General features: G+C 36.3%; 1 long non-coding RNA gene across 1 annotated transcript in view; it reads right to left on the bottom strand.

Moving 5' to 3' along the window:
* Nucleotides 1–19,651, bottom strand: part of LOC148056550 (uncharacterized) — a 122,567-nt gene extending 102,916 nt beyond the window's left edge. Inside the window, exon 1 of the long non-coding RNA XR_015703110.1 lies at nt 19,537–19,651. This is a non-coding gene — a long non-coding RNA (uncharacterized LOC148056550). The remainder of the gene's footprint in view (nt 1–19,536) is intronic.
* Nucleotides 19,652–20,369: the final 718 nt, after the last annotated feature.

The following is a 20,369-nucleotide window of genomic DNA, read 5'->3' as shown; positions in this document are numbered from 1 at the left end:
GGTTTTGGAAAAACTTGTGTCCTAATTTGGGGGGTGGGGGGACAGGTATAGAGTGTGGTAAGGAAAGATATTTCATGTTTTGAATGAAGGTTAATATCTTCCTTATCAGTTATTCTGAATTAGCATTCATTTTTTAATAAACTGGTTTTCTGATTAAGCTCTGCACTAGAAGAAACAAGTTCAAACAAGTCAATGTGCACCATCTTATTGTGTTTGGCTTCCTTTTTGTTCAGGCACCTAACTTCAATGATTAGCTGCAAATGAGCAGCCACATTCGATGAAGAGGAATCTGTAACTGAAAATTCTACTTACAGCATCTTAAGTAATTTGACCGCTTTCAGAACTGAGTACATGCACAAAGGTTGAGCCCAAGGACAAGTATTTCTTCAACCCATTTTACCTCTCTGCCTGGATGACTGCTGCAATTAGAAAGCTTGGCACTCTCATGCTTTTAGGTCTGCAGACATTATCTTTTCTCACGCAAGATGGTGCCTAACAGAAGCTCAAACTGCTCAGAACAACTTTTCCTTGCCCAAACAAGGTGTATACTTTATAGTTCATCAAGTATTACAAAGCCGCTCTTATCCATTCCAAACAGAATGAGACTATGTTGCAGTTTGGATGACTTACATGCAAGGGCTTAACCACTCCTAAATGTTAAGAATAAGTTTTGGCAAGTCAGTTAGCTGCTTCCCTCAGTTCTTCCTTCACTGAAGACTGATAAACGCTGCCATAGCTTGCAAATATATATTTTTTTTAAAAATTATAAATGCAGTTATAGAACGTGAAGTGCTTATGTACTGTACTTCAGAGAAAAAAGGGCATAAAAATCCCTCAGATAATTTGGATTTTATCATTTAAGTTTGTTCTGTTTGGGACCTATAAAAACCATATACAACAAAAATGGAAGAATCTTAACCTTTTGCAGTCAGCCAAACAGAGAATTACGTTGCTGTTCTCCACCTGACAGCAGTGCTACCGTGCTATGCGCTCTCAACAACAATAACCATTAAACAGTCATTGTTCATATTGTCTAAATGCCAGCAGAAACATTACCATGCTTTTGTTTGATCTGACAACGTATCACCTGCAGGTATCATCATACCTCTCAAAAGAAATCTCAAAGACAAGTTCAGGGTTATGAATCATTCTTATAACTAGATAAATACTGTCCTGAACATATCTAACAGATACAATGCACCATATTAAGACATGTGTGGGCTGAAGGACTGGTTGGCTTCAAAATAATATGTATTTTCAAATTACAAAATGTATTCATTGTTAAAAGTCCTGATATTTTAAAATATCACAATTTTCAATCCTTTAAAAAAAGTTTACATGAACGGGAAAGGGATTCTCCAAAGCAATCCATTAATCTCTCTTAGATCATAATGTTCAAACACACTTAAAACACAATGCAATCAAAATATAAACACCTTATTAGCCAGGTCACTAAAACTACAGTAAGCTCAGCAAGATATCTCTCCTAGGTTCCATTTAATTTATGAAGTTCATACACAGTAAGTAAATTATTGATTGGATGGAGGCAAGTTATTTATACTATTGTTGTTCAAGAGAATGTCTTAAATGCAGCCTGTCACCCATTATGTCAGAAACATTCACAGTTCTATATCCTATATAGATGCTGACAAAAGGACTGCTTCATCTTTGTCAGACTGCAGCAAATACAGGAGAGCATATGATAGTGGTGTCAGGTTGTAAAGAGATAAGCCATAACACGATCTTGGATATTAATAAATCCAATCTACCAGTCTTTCACATTACATAAATAATTCCATTCCATTTTTATCAAAGAGTAAACATTAAGGTGGAGAGATGAAACTGATGTTTGTCAAGAAAGGATCAATGAAGATGAAAGTGTTCCATTTATTGATTACTAGATGTTCCTTTGAATTAAAACACCACTAGATAATGTCTCGATGTTTAAAAAGTAATGATTTGCCATTTTTTGCTGTAGTGAGAGATAGATGCTGGACGAAATTTTCCTTTAGCCAAACAGCACATATTTAGAAGTTAATTGTGTTCCTAATTCATCTTTGTTAAGCTGTGTTCTAAGTTACTGCTGTCAAAAACATACTTCAATTCTATGTAAATACTTGAACTGGGAATCTATGTGCTTGACCCAAAACAATTTTAAAAGATTTGCTCAAAGTTCTTCGAAACCATATAAAAAATTAAGACACCCAGCTTCTAGTACCATAGGAGTTTTATATCATTTGAACATTCAGAAGATAGCAACATGTTAAGTGCCTCGTGTAGACTCAAATAGCTCCTTGTGGAGACCTATATAGTTAGAATGATGTAGATAATCTTTGAATTCATCCCTCAGAGTCCTCCCGTATTTGGTCCATTGATGTGAAAACACATTTCTGTTTAGGTGCTCAGCTCCCTCCCTCCTCTTAGGGGTCTGAAGTAATACTGTGTATGAGTAGATCTAAGAGTTCTTCATGCCATGGTGCCTCTTAGAAGTTTCTATCTGCTCTAGAAGAGCATGAGGGGTATTTTTGAACCAATATTTCACACAGTAATTTTAGTTCAAGTGGTAAAACTCTGTCACAAAGAGCATACGTGACACAGACTGAAAAAAGATCAGTCAGGAAATGCTGGAGTTACTGCCTAGGCCATTTGCAATTTGTACTGAAGCAAGATAAAAAAAAAAAAAAAGAGAAGACATCATTGTGGTTTAGTTATTCAAGTCTTGCAGTTTTGCTGCCACAATTCATTTCCTTAATTATACTGAAAACCGTTTGCCCTGAGTGTTAACAGATTTTTTTTTTTTTTTTCAAATGGTAATATATGTAAAAAGCCTTTGGGGCTTAATGAATTATGTAACATATGTTTTCCTTCACTAGGACTGGAGATCACTTGTGGAAATTTCATAAATATAGGAAATTACTATTATAAGAACTTGGGGAAGTCAGGTTAGTAAAGTGTCTGCTCTGCTGCTTTTGGGGGTTTGTTGGCTTGGTTTTGGGGTTTTTTTGTTGGTTTTTGTTTTGTTTGTTTGGTTTTTAAATTCCTAATCCTTGTTAAATGAATCTATCCCACGAAACAAAAATGGTACAGCAAATCCAGTACGGCTTTTAGATCACACTAGGGAGAAGAATACGCATCTGTAATAGCACATCAATATATCCACATTATTTTCAAGGATCGTGCTGCACTTCCTCACTTCCTGCAAATCTGAGAGCTGGGTGATATGTGAGATTCTGAGATGCACATATAGGGGGGGAATAAAACTGGGGAATAAGTGCCAGCAACCCCCATCTTGCAATTCAGTCCCCTTGTAAATATATCTCCAAGAACCTTTTAAGAGTACAGTTCCTTCACAAACTTTGAGTCTGGAAGCTTGCTTTATTTTAAAGGAAAGCTTATGGTTCTGCATTTGCATTAAATTATAAGAGCTAGGGATTTTGAGAAAACTATGGATACAATTACAGGAGATAGAAAACAAAAACTTCTGTCTTGATGTCACAAAATGGGTCCTTAAATGCCACTATTATCAGCAGAGATTATACACTTTTCTGGAGTTTTCTATCAAAACCAGAATTCCTGGAAATAGAGCTTTTTGACTAATCATCAGAAGAGAGTTAACTTCAACTGTCTCATGTTCTTTTTCTGCTCTACAGTATCCCAACTTTTATTCTCCCCAGGGGGTGGAACGTGTCACATAGAGGGATGCACAGTCACAGCAGAGGCATCTGCCGGTACGGACAGTCACTTCAACAGCCCAAAGTACAGCTCCCACATACACCTTTACATTATTGTAGTACCAGAATGTTTCATGTCTTATGTGAAGCTTTTCAGATTTTGATTTCCAGTGAAAAGGCAGATTTTTAAAGTAGTTCTATCCATCGATAATGGTAAGGATAATTCCAGGAACTTTTCACATTATCTCATTGATTAGAAACAGCAAAATACTACTCCTCTCAAGGAGACAGAAAATACATACAAATTCAAAACATACAAAGGCCTGAAGTGTCTGTTTTCAAATCTGACTGTGACAATACGAAGCAACTGCAGGCATTATGTTGAATGCTTCTCACTGATGCAATTATGGAATGAAAAGAACGGATGTCTATTGGCCACAGGTAGTCGAGTTCTGCTAGTGCTCCCTTCCTTCAGTGCTAGGAACGATAACCACGTGCGGATGAGGACATTAGCTTAGTACACTATATGATTTTCAAAAAAATAAAGGCTTTCATTCTCACTGAGATTTTAAAACTGCTAGATTAGTAAACTGCAAGACAAAGGCACAGGAACAGAAAATATTTAGTAAGGATTTCCTTTAACCTGAGATACTTCTGGTTTTAAAATTTAAAAATTTGTGATATTTGAAGACTCTAGAAAATAACCAAAATGAATGATGGAATGTAGTAAACAAATCACTATTAAAAAAGCAAGCTATTTCAGCTGTATCAAGTTCAGCAAGATTATGCTTTCTCCATGAAAAATTCATCATGGACATCGTCCTGGTTTCAGCTGGGATAGAGTTGATTTTTTCTTCCTAGTAGCTGGTGTAGTGCTGTGTTTTGGATTTAGTAGGAGAATAATGTTGATAACACACTGATGTTTTGGTTGTTGCTAAGTGGTGCTTACACCAGTCAAGGACTTCTCAGCTTCCCCTGCTCTGCCCAGTGCCCAAGAAGCTGGGAGGGGGCACAGCCAGCACAGCTGGCCCAGACTGGCCCAAGGGTTATTCCATACCATATGACGTCATGCCCAGTATAGAAACCGGGGCAGTTGGCCAGGGGGTAGCGATCGCTGCTCAGGGACAGGCTGGGCATCAGTTGGCAGGTGGTGAGCAATTGTATAGTGTATCACTTGCTTTGTACATTATTATTGTATTATTATATTATTATTACTATTACTACTATTCTATTTCACTTCAATTATTAAACTGTTCTTTTCTCAACCCATGAGTTTTCTGACTTTCACCCTTCCAATTCTCTCCCCCATCCCACTGGGGTGGGGGGAATGAGCAAGCAGCTGTGTGGGGCTTAGTTGCTGGCTGGGGTTAAACCACAACAGATGTGAAGAAAGTAGAGTCTGAAAATAATACCAATTAGGTCTCAAGTGTTGTAAATAAGGAATTAAAACATGCAAGACAGGGAAGAAAAAGGGAAACACTGCAGCAACTGAAACTGGGTGGTTTTCTTTTCCCCCAGTTGCTTCTTACCATTGTTCTGAAGACGTAAGTGGTCTCAGTATAAGACTGCCCCAGTAACTAGGACCCATTGGAGAGATGGTATGTTTCCCTTCTCAGAACTATTAAAACTATACATTTTCACTAACTCCACATTTATAGAAGAGTTAAATCATTAAAGACTTGTAACAGTCACTTTAAATACACAATGCCTTCTTTAAAAAGGCAAGGGACCATGTTTTTCTCTCTGGAAAACAGAATTGATTGGTGTTATGGTAAGTAGCAGTCACCTCATTTTTCCTTGTTGTTGTACTTAACTTCCAACCTATCCCCACTGCCCAGGAGCCACACATTTTAAAGCTTATGAATATATGGTTGTGGCTTTAGTGACTGTTCCAAACAAACAAACAAACAACCCACAACTTAATTTCCAAGTGTCACAAAGTTCATATTGTCACTTTGCTTCACTTAACATTCTTAGTCTTGCACTTACTCATTCTACTGCGCTAGTTACATCAACAACACTCAAAAATAGCTGTGCAAGTGAAGCTGCCTATGGGAGCAGAGAAAAGGAAAATGGCAGAACATCAGCAAAAACATATGAAATAAATAGTAGAGTGCATTCTTGTGTTCTCTCACAGTAACAGGACACAAATACTTTAATCCATTTTCACAAAGTCTGATTTTACAGGTCTGTAAAGTCACTGTCATTTCCAGAAATCCTCTTTTGTCCCCTCTCCCCCAGAAGAGCAATGGCCAATGAGCTGAATTATCATAAATTCAGGAATCAAATTTACACAGCTCTGGAGATGCAAGTAAAATGAGTATTGTATCTTCATTTCCTCTGTGGCACTTTATCAACCTCTTCCTCTGCTGATGGTAGAAGTCAATAAAATCCTATTAACACTAAGATCTTGTATTAAGTTTGGCAGTTTACAAATTGCAGGGGTTTTCATTTCAAATATAAGCAGCTTGAGATACTCTGGAGTTTCACTGTATAAAATTGTTAAAGTCTGAATAAAGTTGATAAAATAATTTGGGTGTATTTTTTCCTCTCCTTTTAAAGAAGGCAGCAGAAGCAAATCAAACAAAAAAAAAAAACCCCTATAATCCTTCCTGAGAGATTCACATTAGTCTAACCAGGAAGATCAGAAGAATCATAACAAATCTATATTTAGAGCATAACATTCACCTGATCTCTCTGTGGGCCAGATCCAACTGCTATTTGAAAATAACACAATCCTTTCTATGGACTTCATGGGTTTTGTATCAGGCTCTGTTGCTCTCTACAATCACACGTAACCACTCTTGCAAAATGAGTAACACATCCTAGGAGAAAAAGGCTTAAAGCAACTGAACCTTTAAATAGGTAAATAGAGATACCAGCAGCAGGGATGGAGTTGGCACCTGCAGAAACAGCAATCAAGGGTATGGCTGACCAGCTGGTAAATGAATTAGGAATTATGCCAGAACAAACTTGGGGACAAATCTAAAGCTATTCCTGCAATTGGGCAAATTGCCATAATTTCTGCACTTATCCACCTGGTGATTTAAATTCCTGTTAAATATTATTTGAAGAAAACAAACACCAGTCCCAGCTGGTGCTCTTCTTCCAATACTTTTTTCATCAAAGAATGTTCTCTCAGAGAGGAACATGGTAGCAGAGGGCATTTAAGCAAGACCTAGAAAGCTCTCCTAAACAAGAAATGTAAATCCAAATCAGGTGACCGGAAATGTGAAAGAAGGAAGAAGGGGGAAAAAAGGACCAAATTTGGCCCAATTTCAGGAAAGCATGAAAGAATGTGCAATATACAAGTCTCAGTGATTTCCTGCATAGCCTACAAGGGTAAAAGGGCTAAGTCAAAAAAAAAAAAAAAAAAGGAAGGAAGTAGAAAGGGAGAATGTAAACAGAAGTGGAGGGAAATGTAGAAGAAAGTGGAGAGAGAGAGAAATACAATAACAGCAAAAGAAAAAATGGGGTGCAAGACACTGATAAGAGTCAGCAGAGAACAAGGCTAAGCAGAGAAGAAATAAGTGAAGCAGTGGCTAAGAGGGTGGATTCCCTTTATGCTGTTGCTTTAGCCTCTTTTAAAAAAAAAAGTGCTTGGCCTCATTTGACATGGAGTGGGAGCTGTGGAAAAGTTGCTATTAGAATGGATGGCAAGCAGGGTTTAACACAGCTTTAGGTTAGATTCTGATATTCTTTTCAAAATCTTCCCCAAACCTACAGTACCATTTCTGAACAAGTCTGTAATATCCTTTATTCCTAGTAAAGGATATTGCAGATTTTTTTTTTTTTGAATAAGGACTTCCCAAATATTCACGCCCCCATACTTCGATGACATCATTGCTTTGAGATTCAGGGAGAATCCTCAGTCTTATCTTTCATTTCTAATTGTCCTTATTCTTGCTTTTCTGCTTAATGAAGGAGAGCTGTTCAAAACTTTTTTCTCTTTTTGCCTTATTTTTTTTTTTAAATACACTTCCCTTTTAAGTATACAATCTCAAAGCCTGTCAAAAATTTAGTACTTACTGGACACCTGAAGGATATGGGTTCTTCTGTTTAGTAATTAATTTACTGAATCAGGATAGCAGCACTCAAATAAATGATCCGATCAGAAAATAATTATGGGTTTCATATCAACACCCTTTTCAATACCAACAATTCAAAACATCACAGAGTTTGTGGCTATACATAGATTTCTCAGATCACCACTCTTACTGCATAAGACAGTCTTGGACTGCTCACAAGATGGAGTGGGAGGCTTTATTTTGAAGCAAACATTGCCTCTAGTAAGGATGTTTGCACACAGCAATAACTTGCCAGTGTTTAAGGCCAGAAGCATTCCTAACACCCACTTATAAACATTCAAATATATCTTTTTTGCCTAGAAACTGTACTTTATGACAGAAAAGAAAACTTTTCCTACTTCAAGTAATTATGTCCAGCTATGATACCAGCTAGATTGTATTTAGCCATCTATCCATCGCACTGACTATATGCATATTCACATACACTAATAGCACATCATGTATCCACAGGCACTCTAAAGTTGCTGCCCTGACATCTGATGCTGTCTACTCTCCTTTTGCTGTCCTTGAGCTCAGGGTACAAGGACAAAGTGGCAGAATTCTGCGAATTCAGCACTACAGTTAGTTTATTGGCACTATGACTTCGCTGTTTTAAGTGGTTAGAAGTACTGTCTTGCAGGTTTAAATTTCTCCCTAAGCAGCAGACTAAAAAGATGCCTTTCTGTGGCACTTAGAGAAAATAATCTGCTTGCGCAGGTAGAATTTCAGGGGTGAAAACTGAACTATATATGAAAGTATGTTATTTATTTATTTGTAATGGATGACCTATCTAAATTGCCAATTAAATCTTAGGCTTATTTAAAGAGTTAGTTAATTAAAGAGTAGCTAGCTAGTTAAAGAGTAGGCAAGCTGAAACCTTTACACTGCCAATCTACATCCTAATACCAATCAGGATACCAATACCAGTCAGGATTTGAAAATAAAAATCATAAACCCAGGAAAATAAAAGCATCTGAAATTCTTTCTTCACAAGACATTGGTTGAGATTTGTACTATTTCACCTGCTCAAACCTTTGCATTCAAAGCTACACATTCAACACACAAGATCTGGTGAGCCACATTCATTTACTTCAGGTGAAGTGTATTTTTGAGCAACGGGTACATACTGAGAATAGATTGTGTTAAGTGCCTGAATCTCTGAAGAAAGGAACAGATCTTAATATTGCTCCTCAACCAAAACTGAAGTAATCGTACGCTGTCAAGTCAGCAGTGAAATATAAATACAGTACATAGGACTAACCTTCTCTCTGCCTTCTTGTGTTATCATTATGAGTGATGCATTTTAGCTTTATATCAGGAGACAACATCTCAGCATCCTTTGGTATTTTACTGCTGTGTTGACTAACAAAATACAGCATATGTGACCCCTTTTATTTTCTAGTTCATCAGTTTTATGTTCTTATTTACTTGCCATACGTTTTAAATCTGATTGTACCCAACACAGGCAGCTCAGAATATGCTGTATTTAAAAGGTATTGCCTGACAGTGTCTTTGATTTCATAAAAGCCTATTTTCAAAAAATTAGCTGTGTACATGTGTATTTTTTTAATGCGTAACATAACAGTCAATCAAACAAAGGACAGGCAAAGATAGAATTACAGAGTCTTCCGTGTTTTCCAACCTGGGGAAACACCCCATTGTGCCCTTGCAAAAGTTTATTTTGTACACTATGCTGGAACAGGCATGGACTTTGTTTCCTTGCTGCAAAACTTGACAATGCCTCACATAGCAGGCCAGATGCTCAGCTAGCACAAAATGACAGAAGCCCATCGATCTTCACATCTGACTGTGCATCCATCTAATTGCACTCCTAAGTTCTACCAAGGAAAGTCTCCAGCATGTTCCACCAAACTCTGCTTTTGCTCATCCTGTGATTTCAAATTATGCTGGGAAGCCCTAACTGCACTACTGCTTTGCAGTAAATGACAAATAAGAATCTTTTCACAGCTGGCCACTATCATAACTTCAATGATTTTGCTTCACCCACCAGGGTAATTGATTTTGTATGATAATCAACAACTGTCATATTAACAGCTAGACTTTACTGTTTAGCAGTGTCCTTCTGTGAGTGGCTGACAACATGCTATTAAGTTACTAAAGAGGTAGAAGAGTCACGTTTTCAAACAGGAAAGAACAGAATCTTTTTTGTTCTCACTGAAATAGTTAACATGTTGCAGATACCCCAAAATAATGAAGTTGAGCCCAAACCACCATGTTCTGCCATTAATAATTTGGACCTGGGAATAACTACCACTCACAGATGGAAAGAAACCCCACACCAATCAGAAAAATCTGTTACCTGTAGATGACAAAATGCAACTTTAAAAGTATGACTTATTTTTTTCAATTAAAAAAATATTAAATAAAAGCTATAACCATACTTGAAAACTGTTTTTTTTTTTTAATGAAAACTTTATTCTTTCCTCCTGGTTAGGCTCTTTCATCTATACAACATATATTTTACTAGAATTTAAGAGAAAAGTGTGTATTCAAACAATCTCCATCCTGTCTAGATTAGCTGATTAACTGAAGGCCTTTGTTTCACATGAATTTAGTACACTGGAATCCTTGACTTTATCTCCTCTATATAAGAAAACATAAGAATGTCTTACAAATACAGGCCTTTAAAAGGCAAGTACTCTACAAGGTAACAGGAAAGTATTTAGGTACACATCTGCCTGCCTTCATTTCTTACCTTTTTTTTTTTTTTCCCCCACCAACACATCTCACTCCTAAACCAACACAACTAATTTGTTAAGTCTTTGACTTCCTTAGCCCCTGATGCTTTCACTGATTCAGCAGGAACACTGTCAAACACCTGGTGCTTTGCTGTTCCTGAGTAGTCCAATTATCACTTGGATTGCATCAAAATTAGGTTCTTTTTACAAATGGCTCAGCTGCCCTCTCTTGAGATTATTTTCCTGCTCAAACAGTGGTTCTCAAACAAGGGGTGGTGTATGATGTATCTAAAGCAAATTTCATCTGCCTCTTTCCCTTTTCAGCTTTCCTAGGCTTACAACTCTGCAGAGTAACTGAGCCTGGGAAAGAGAGGCAAATAGAAGCAAAGATGTGAGAAGCCGAAACACAAAGGAGACAGAAAGCCACTATTACAGAAAATAAGAGACAACAGAGCAGCTCCAAAATAGTTGAGAATCACTGCAGTACAGGTCAATCTTCTATAGATCAACAGCTAGGGGCACTTTAGTTCAATACACTTCTTCCCACTGCCCCTTTTCCCTTCCTATACTACCATCAACATAGGCAACATTCACTAGCACACAGCTCCACTCCTCCCCAGACACTTTCCAGCAGTAACCCTTAAAGCGTTCAGAGAAGGACATTACCCTTATTCTAATCATGCTGTCGCATATAACACCTTAAGGCAAATACAGAGCTTGTTCCATGCTGTCATATAAAAACTGGTTCTGGCTACTAGTCAGTATAGTATGAACAGACAATGGCAAACTTTTCTAAACATGGGATTATTTTAAAATACATTTTTTCCACTTAAAAAACAAAACAAAACAAAAAAAAAAAAACCCAAACCACCAACTTTATCCAGAATCAGTTTTTAGAGGCGGCTGATGATCTGACAATGTTCTTCAAGCAAACACTAAGTATAACTCAAACCACGTTTGTGAACGGAACGTGCAGGAGACAAACACTCACAAATAACTCTGCAGTCTTAGGTTACCTGTAGCACTTCTTTTACACAAGTCTCATCAGATAAGCAAGAACAGTTTACTGCTGGAATTGGATAAAATGGTAAGGCATCTAGTTTAATAAAGTGCTTATGTTCTTGATCAAAGTATGATTTTAAAGCTGTGGTCAGGTTAAATTCAATACTTTAAAAGAATAATGAAAGAGATTTGGCCATAGTACTGAGAAAAATTATTTCCTAATAAACCAAAGTACAGAGAATGTATTTGAGGTAATGCTAGGAATCAGTAAATTCATCTGGGAGTTCACAGTCAAAATCTCTATCTTAACTATAAATACAATTAGTAAAACTCTGCCCTCAGAAGCCTTATGTTTTTTTTAAATCTCAAACCATTACAAAAGAATTTGAGGCTGATATTATAGAACATTCAAATACTTATTTCAGGCTTTGTCCTTAACCACACATTTTGTTTGAATAACTTCAACTATAGAGCTCATTTTACATCCAATGATGTAATATAATAGTTACTTCTTTTTTTCAATTAAACCGTCCCATTCAGTTATTTTGCACTCCCCCCCAGTGACTAATTATTTTTGAGACAGCACGTGTTGTCATGTTACATAAATAAATCATGTTACATAAATAAACACTTTTCAGAGTATAGTAGACATAAGAAATTATGCCACTGACAAAAGTTAAATGCAAATAAATACTCAGAAGTTAATTACCTAGAATAAAAGCAAACTTTAGTTTCTACAAACTACACATTTGATTTCTCATACAGAAATATTTTCCTCTTAGTCATAGTAACAAAAAGGACCCAGAAAAAAAAAACTGCAAAATAAAAAAAATATATTCATAGGAAAACCAATACTTACGCAAAATAACTTTATAATGTTTGCAACATTGTGTTAAACTAAGAGCTTCATTCTCCTACCAAACTCTGTGGAAGTTTTGCTACTTCCACCCCCACCCCCTCCAACTGGGAACAGGAACAGAAAAAAACGACCAACCAACCCGGTACACGGCAACTCTTATATAGCCAGTTTGGACTATTAGTAAAACAAAGTTTTAACCAAAAAATTCAGGGGTCTCACTACGTCCGGTTAGGAGTCCATGTCTATTCAGGAGTGTCCTTCAAAAGAATTTAACATAATAATACAACGTAAAATGGGCAGCAAATATGCCACTTAATAAAGTCAGCGGCTACACCAAGTTTCTGCTTATCAACAGCTATTTTACAACACTGACCAGGATTAAAAAGGCAGCTCTTGTTATAAAAGAACATCCCTGCTTTCAATCTCTATTCCCAGATGTTTACACTATCTGTTCAAACACCTATTAGATGTAAACTCTTTGATATATGACCAGCTACTTCTGCAAAGCTTTTTGTGAACTGAAATCTAAACCCAGCAGGGAAAAGGACAAATCAGTTCTTTTATCAAGTGTTTTCAGTATCAATTTACTATGAACAGGCATGTTCTTTGCTTTGTTTTTCAGTGCTCCAGTATATTATGAGTTTAGAAAAAGGACAAGTGGACTAGAATTCAGGTCTCTACTAATACATTTTTAAATGTAGTATTCCTGAACATAAATATGAACAGTTCTATTTTTGAATAAAGATTCCAGTGAAAAGTTCTGGACATACATGTTGGATATGGATACTTATTTCTCCTAACAAACACCACTCCTGAAGTGAATGCCAGTCTGTTGGGACCTGTTCATACAGAGGTAACTTCTGGAATCAGATCCTCCTTATGCCATGTACTTAATTCTAAGAGCTGAGAAACAAGCTTCAGATTTAGTTCAGACATCTACCACTTACGCAAGGAATGACAGCACATTAAATCAGGAATTAGTAAATAAGAAACATCCAGCAAATCTTCATTTGTTCCTTGAATGAAGAGAGATAGCTTATCTTTCAAAACCTAAGAACTCACTAATTTTGGTATGACTACGCTTTATTGTGTCTACAATATCCCAGAGACAGCCTAGAACTACAATATACTGCTACATTAAAAAAAAAGGCACAACAAAACACAAAACCAAACCACCACCAAAACAAAAAAAACCCCAAACAACACATAAAACAAACTCTCATGCCAAAGCCCTGTTTCAAAATGAAAAAAGTAATCTGCCAATTCAAAGGCAAAACTAGACCAAAAGAATTCTTCAGTGTATTAAAAATTAAATTTAAAATTTAATTTCAAAATTAAAAATTCTTCAGGATTAAATTTGGATTTTTTTTTTTTAAATAAGGTGCAGTTCTGAAGGTGAACAGAGTGCTTTATATAAATTGCTCATCTTGCCAATAGTCCTAAACCACATGCACCAAACAGCATTTAAAACCTGTATTATTTCTTCAGGAAAGGGGTCCTCACACAGATCTCTCTACCTCTCAGCTCTAAATTTTAATTGAGTAGAGTTCTGCAAACTAACTAAATGATGCATGAATGTGTATAGATTCAAAGTTCAATTTCTTCAGTCAAAAATCCAGAAGGCATTGCCAAAGTAGGCCTAGGAAAAAAAAAAAAAAAAAAAAAAGGAAAAGCAGCATCTGCTAATATTAAACTCAGACTTTGCCACTCCAAACAGAATTACAAAACCTCATCTAATGACAGAATAATTAGGCATACATAAAGCAATCATTGGCACTGTGTCAGAAATAGAGTCTTTACAAAAAATAAAAAAGATACAAATATCAGCACTTTCAGTAGCATTCACTAAGTCTCTAGCTTTTTCTTCTCCTGACTAACTCCAATCAATGAGTCAACTGCAGCAGGTCAAAAGCAACTGTGATAAAATGCCACCTTATGAAGTAACTGCCTTCATAGATCTTACCAAATGAGTCATAAAACTATTCATCAATATCACACCTTGTGCGGTACAGCACAGTTATAAGGTAAGCTCGGGGAGTTCTCTGATCAGAAAAGCTTACTCTGTTATTCCATTTGCAGGCTATAAATCATGATTTCTTACATTCGGTACCACCATTAAGTAAGGAATGAAAACCTCCACTATCATTAGGCGACAGCTAACAAGGCATTAACATTTTCATTAACAGTGTTGACAAATTCAAATCCATTTTAAAAGCTCATTTGCATCATATCCTAAAAATGTGAAGTAGAAGGGAACAGCCTGACAACTTGATTATATGTTATAGCTTAAATTTTTGTTTTTCTACTTATGTATAGATGTGAAGTATACATCACATCTGGTTATGCTCTAGCACCCTCAGATTTTTAGCTTGCAACTGCTGTATTAAAATTATAAACTTATGGCCAGCAGCTATGTGATGTTCCAGCTTCAACTTGCTTAAACAAATACTTGCCACCAATCATAAAAGAGGGTACATATAAAGGAGTTGCCAAAAACTTTGGCTTTTTTTAACCTGAGGAACAGAGGAAAAAGGGGAGAAGATGGAAAAAGACAACAGTATAGTACTCAGATAACAATATCAGACATGCAACATCCAGAAACACAAAACTATAGATATTTCAAAATGTAGAAATCCCATTTCATTCCAGCTTGGGGTGGCCCTTAAAGAACAATTAAATTACCTCTGACAGCAATGACTGTTCTCCATTGCTGTTAGCAACCTGGACATTATGTAGAAATTATATATCCAAAAAGGTATAATGAGGAACGTTGCAAGTGCAGAGATAAATGCTCTTGTGCACACAAAGACCAGAAATATGCAAGGGTGATAGCCTTTAAATATATTTAGTTTGTGAGAGACCCCAGTTTGAGCCCTCGTTTCACCTACACTGGACCAGAGACAGGAACTAGTTCCTCCCACACTTTGCCTCCTGACTTTTTGGATGGGTAGAACCTTTTTCACGGAATTCGGAAGCTACCATCCAGGGTCAGTCCTAAAAGAGACTCAATAACCATCCAAAATGAAAGCCTACAATATATACTAGACACTGGTAAAGTTTTCTTTCTGAATTCCAATAAAATATCTGGTATTGCTTTCAAATTTCATTCAAAACCCTTCACCCAAATTAAGCACTGCTAAAGAGGAAAAAAAAGTCATTCTGTAATTAAATAACAGCCTCTAAAATGGACTAATTAAATCATGTTTCAATATTCCAAATTTGGTGCATAAATACAGTTAATCTTGTTTCCCTTTTGCAAAACCGCTTTTGACATGATAGAGAACAAGCAACTCAGAAACAGATTCATACGAGTGCATATTCAGGAAAGGAAGAGTATTACACAATTTCAAATTTATAGATACCTTAATGGCAGAGTATATAGCACTTATTGTGGTCATTAGGGAAAATTCATTTTTCAGTTATACAGTGTTTGGCTGTAGTGAGAGATACATGCATTTGCCAATATGATCTTTTAATTCTAAGTAACAGGAACATATTACAGTCACAAAGAAAATGACAAGATAAAAAAAATCATTCTAGAATTGTCACCTAGGAGACTGTGGTGAGGCAGCTTTACTGTAAGTTGTGGTGCTGCAGAGATGATGCTAAGAGACCTGCATGGCTATTGACTAAAAATTCTAGATTGCCCATGTTCAGCACAAACTCATGTTGTCCAAATTGGATGTGCTGTGCGCAGTCTCCATCACTTGCTTTCATTTGTCTCTCTAGAGGAACACACAAGCAGGGATCAGCAGTGCATTTACCTTCTCCCATTTCCATCTGTAGTCATCAGGTTCAAAGATGAAAGAAAACCTGCTACTAATTAAATGGGCTTTGAATTAGACACTGCTTGCCCAGAACAACTGCTTCATAATTAATTTCCTATAAATTAATCTTTACAGTCAAAGCTAAGATGCTTTGCCATTTTGGCAGCAGGAAGCTGAAGAGCATCCAGTGCACGATGTGGAAGTTCCCTTCACTGAGTAAAAAATTCTCAAACTGATTTGTCTCTTTCTGGCTCCACTGACAGTAACAAGCAAAGGCTTATCTGTGCTGCCTTGCAAAGCACACATAATGCTTTAAGATTGTACCCATAGCGACTGTGTCCCTTAAGCTGGACAAGTTCTCATGGAGGGTGCAAGGCAGTAGGGAAGAAAAAAAAAAAAGACAGAAGAGTATACTTAAAAATACCAGCAGCACAACACACTGTTTGAAAATATTTTAGAGGATTCATGCCAAAAGCCATGTTCTTGATAATCAGTATTCATTTGAAGTTTCTGATATTTTAATAGTCTTAAAAGTCACACGAGGAAATCTCTTTCAAGATCCAGACAGTTCTACCAAACTAGCCAATTCTGAAGTGTTTGTTATTTGATACCTGATTCCTAATTGCTTCAATTTACAAGTCTTTCAAAAAATTACTTTTAAAAAATATTTCAGAAATTTTAATTTTCTATTTGCCAGTGCTTGTGCACCATGCAATCTTATATATGTTGATATTTTAATAACTTATGTAAGTCAGCATGTGTCTTTCCTTACATTTCTGTAATTAAAATCAATGGGATCCTTGCTAAAACTAGTTTTCTTAAACCGCAAGAAATAAATAATTTTGGAAGGTAAGTAGTTTCTTAAGTTAGCTGCCCATGTAATCAGACACAAATTGCAAGAACTACACCTTCCCTTTTCTTAATGTATCCTTAGGTAATAATATGCCTTCCACCCACCCACCCCAAAACCCCTCTAAGTTTCAACAGAACACACAATGCAATAAAAATAATCCAAGTTGGTTTTAACTTTTTTCTTGGAACTTGGAAGGAAGGCTAATACAGAGTAAAGAAGAGTGGGAACAGACCAAACCCCATACTGGGCGAGTTTCTCAAAGGAAGACTTAGAGAATCAGCCAATAAAACTCAGACCAAGATATCTGAGACTGTAGAGATACTGCCAGCTGGAGCTGAACTTCTAAAATAGCAAATGTGTCTATGTGTTTAGGCATCCAGTTGCTTTAAAAAAGTTGGCCCACAGCTCTGAGTTTTTTTTTTTTTTTAATTTGGACTGTCACATTTTTGAAGACTTTGGAAGAACATCATCTATAGGGTCTACATGGCAGTATTTTTCCTAACCACAGTAAAATTTAAAAGAAAGAAAAGTTGTGCAGAAACAAGAAGACAAAACTTCACTTAAAGAATGCAGTATTTTTTCAGCTAGCTCTAATACTGATTTTGTTATTGTTAACTACTAATCCTATCTGGCTTATAATACAATTTGACGCATATAATAAGTGTTAATGCCAGATGAGAAACAATGTCTAACTAGTCAGTTATTTCATATATATATATATATATATATATATGTACACAAATGCATACACACACACCTTATTTCTGTATATAAAGGAAATGCTGCCTTAAGTTGCCTCAAAAAGTAAAAGATCAGGTTTACTAAAATAAAGCATCAAAAGAACAAAATAGACAGATTTTCCAGAAAAACTGACGTGCACTACCCATTTTTTTTTTAAAGAAGCCATTTTCTGTAAAAAGTCTTGTGATGACTGAATAGTAATGTAAAAGTAGGAGACACACAATTAATTCTGATCAGAATCTCTGAGCTCATGATCAATTTAATGCCAGATGCCCCAAAATGTTTTCTGTAACTTGCAATGCATCAGTCCTCACAACAACTCCCAGATAAAAAACAAAGTACAGGCACAAAAATAAATTATATACAGAACACATTCAGTTTGGGTGCAAAAAAGAGCATTTATGAATTACTTTATCTGTAGTAAATCCAAGGTCTACCTCAATTCACATCATTTAACATGCAAGAGAATGAACATATTCCCATATCTGACTTGCCATAAAACGGAAGAATCTAATAAAACCACAAGAATCAGAGGTTCAACCAGTTAGGGAAATACAGATCTTCTACACTGGCAGATTTACAGCCATCTGAGACAAACAGCATCAATTGTTAAATAAAGACTTTGCAATGTGGGATTTTTTTTATACTTAAACATTGTGGGAAAGCTGCTGCTAATACCTGTTCCACAGGCATTAAATTGCCTGAGGTTCAGTCAGCCTCTGCACATGCTCCATGGCCAGATTTACTTAGGCTCTAATCAATATGTTCCATGCATCTTGTCTATATTGGAGCTCTTCTTATTACATGCTCAATTGATTCACTGAACAACAGCAAGCTGTAAAAGGCTGTACTCTCATGGATAAAGCAGATGTTGTTCTGACCTCCACCCACTGGCTCAGATAGCTAGTTTTCTGTCTGCCTTCAGTAAAGAAAAATATCCCAGCTACACATTTTGCCCTTGAACAATAGAGATTACATTCATTATACGAAAGTTTGTGCTAACTTTCCCCTTATTTTATTTTAAAAACCCAAACACCCACACAAACACCCACCATGAAAATCACAGTAAACTACTTATTCCTAAGAGTTTTAGAGAAACATCCTCCATTTTGAAAAATTTGAAAATTCTGAAAACATGCACACCAAATTCTAGAATGCAACACTACAGCACAACAGAAATTACTGTAAGCTATAGATTAACACAGAAATGCTACCATATTATGAATGCCATGGAATGATATTGATCTAAGAAAGCTTCTGTTACTTGCATTAATCGTTCTCTTTAAAATTAAGGCAGCATGAAAAGTAGAAATAAAAACCATCAAAAAATAAATGAAAATTGAAAAAAAAAATCCCCTTCTTGGAAGAACAAGGGAATCTGATAAAATATATAGAAAAAAAATCAAGCAGGAGGTACAAAAAAGATCCTAAAGATAGCAGTGATAAAGGAAATGGAGGTATAAAGGGAGAATTGTGATCTGAAAGGATGGAATATTGCTTTTGAGAATATCTGATATAAGGAAGACCAAGTTGAGATACTGATATATCAAATATTTGTTATATTTAGAAGACTGTTTAATAGATTAACCTGAATGCTGGGAAAGCTGAGGGGCAGACACAGAACACTAAGCTCTCCCAATATACACATAAAGAGTGGAAGAGCTTTTAAGCACGCTACTGTGAAACAGTAACACCTATTTCTGCACTATGAGGGTCACTGCTAGTATCTTTGAATGACAGGCAAAACAGATCTGTGAGAAAAAAAGAGGCTTGTAAGACAACAACACACCAGAGAACAAAATATATGTAATTGCTTAGCCCTATTAGCATCACAGGAACTAGTAAAAACCCTGCAAAACTGGATAAAGTTTCATTACCTTAAAGAATTTGTGGTCTGTTTGCACCAAGACATAAGTTCTCTCCCAGTCAAAATGCTGCCAGCTAAACACTTAGTGCCCACAGCAACCTCCTCAATCCATCTGCTGATTCAACCAGAGCAAACAATCCCAGAGATAAAAAGCACTCACCATTTAACTTTAATAGGACACCTGTGAACTTAAGGACTTTACAAGAAGCTCAGCTGTTATAATTAGTAAAGTACTTAACACAATTCTTTACCAGATCAGGGTTTAATTCCTGACAATTTCTCTTACCATGTTTGAGGAATTTAGAGTATCAGGTGGTTATTGTGCTAAAGCCACACCGAAGTGTTTGGTTAGTGGCCTTTCTAGGCTGATGAATGTGACCCAGGTACTTTATTTCCATTTATTCAGGATTAAGGCTTAAGCTTGTTTCTGGTGAAGTCAATGGAGTTGTATTTGTAAATATGCATTTCAGGCCCTTGCTTCTCATTAAAAAATCATTTGCTAGACATAAAATTAGAAAAAAAATCATCTGGTTTCTTCGTCCCTAATACATATTAACAGTATATTCCTTCCTCATGTCTTTAGATCTGTCTTTTATTAGATCCCACTGTGTCTCACCCTTCCAGCTTCTGGAGTGTCGAGTGTCTAATATAAAGAATCAGAGCACTTTCTCTTGGTGTCTCTGCAAGGGACAAGGGCACCTGTGAAGGTTCTGACCCTTGTTATGAGTACCCTGGAGGGACAGTAGAAGAGTAGCAGCTATGAACTTCAAAGCTGAGTTCTTGCAGAATTTTTTACAGACTAACCCAGCCAGCTTCTAGAATATTTCTGATAGCAAACAAACC

Source organism: Nipponia nippon, unplaced genomic scaffold, assembly GCF_047370975.1.
Source record: "Nipponia nippon isolate SJK-2023a ecotype South Korea unplaced genomic scaffold, ASM4737097v1 scaffold_13, whole genome shotgun sequence".
Taxonomy (NCBI): Eukaryota; Metazoa; Chordata; class Aves; order Pelecaniformes; family Threskiornithidae; genus Nipponia; species Nipponia nippon.
The sequence above is the reverse complement of the archived record's forward strand: the minus strand, read 5'-3'. Positions and strand labels throughout refer to the sequence as shown.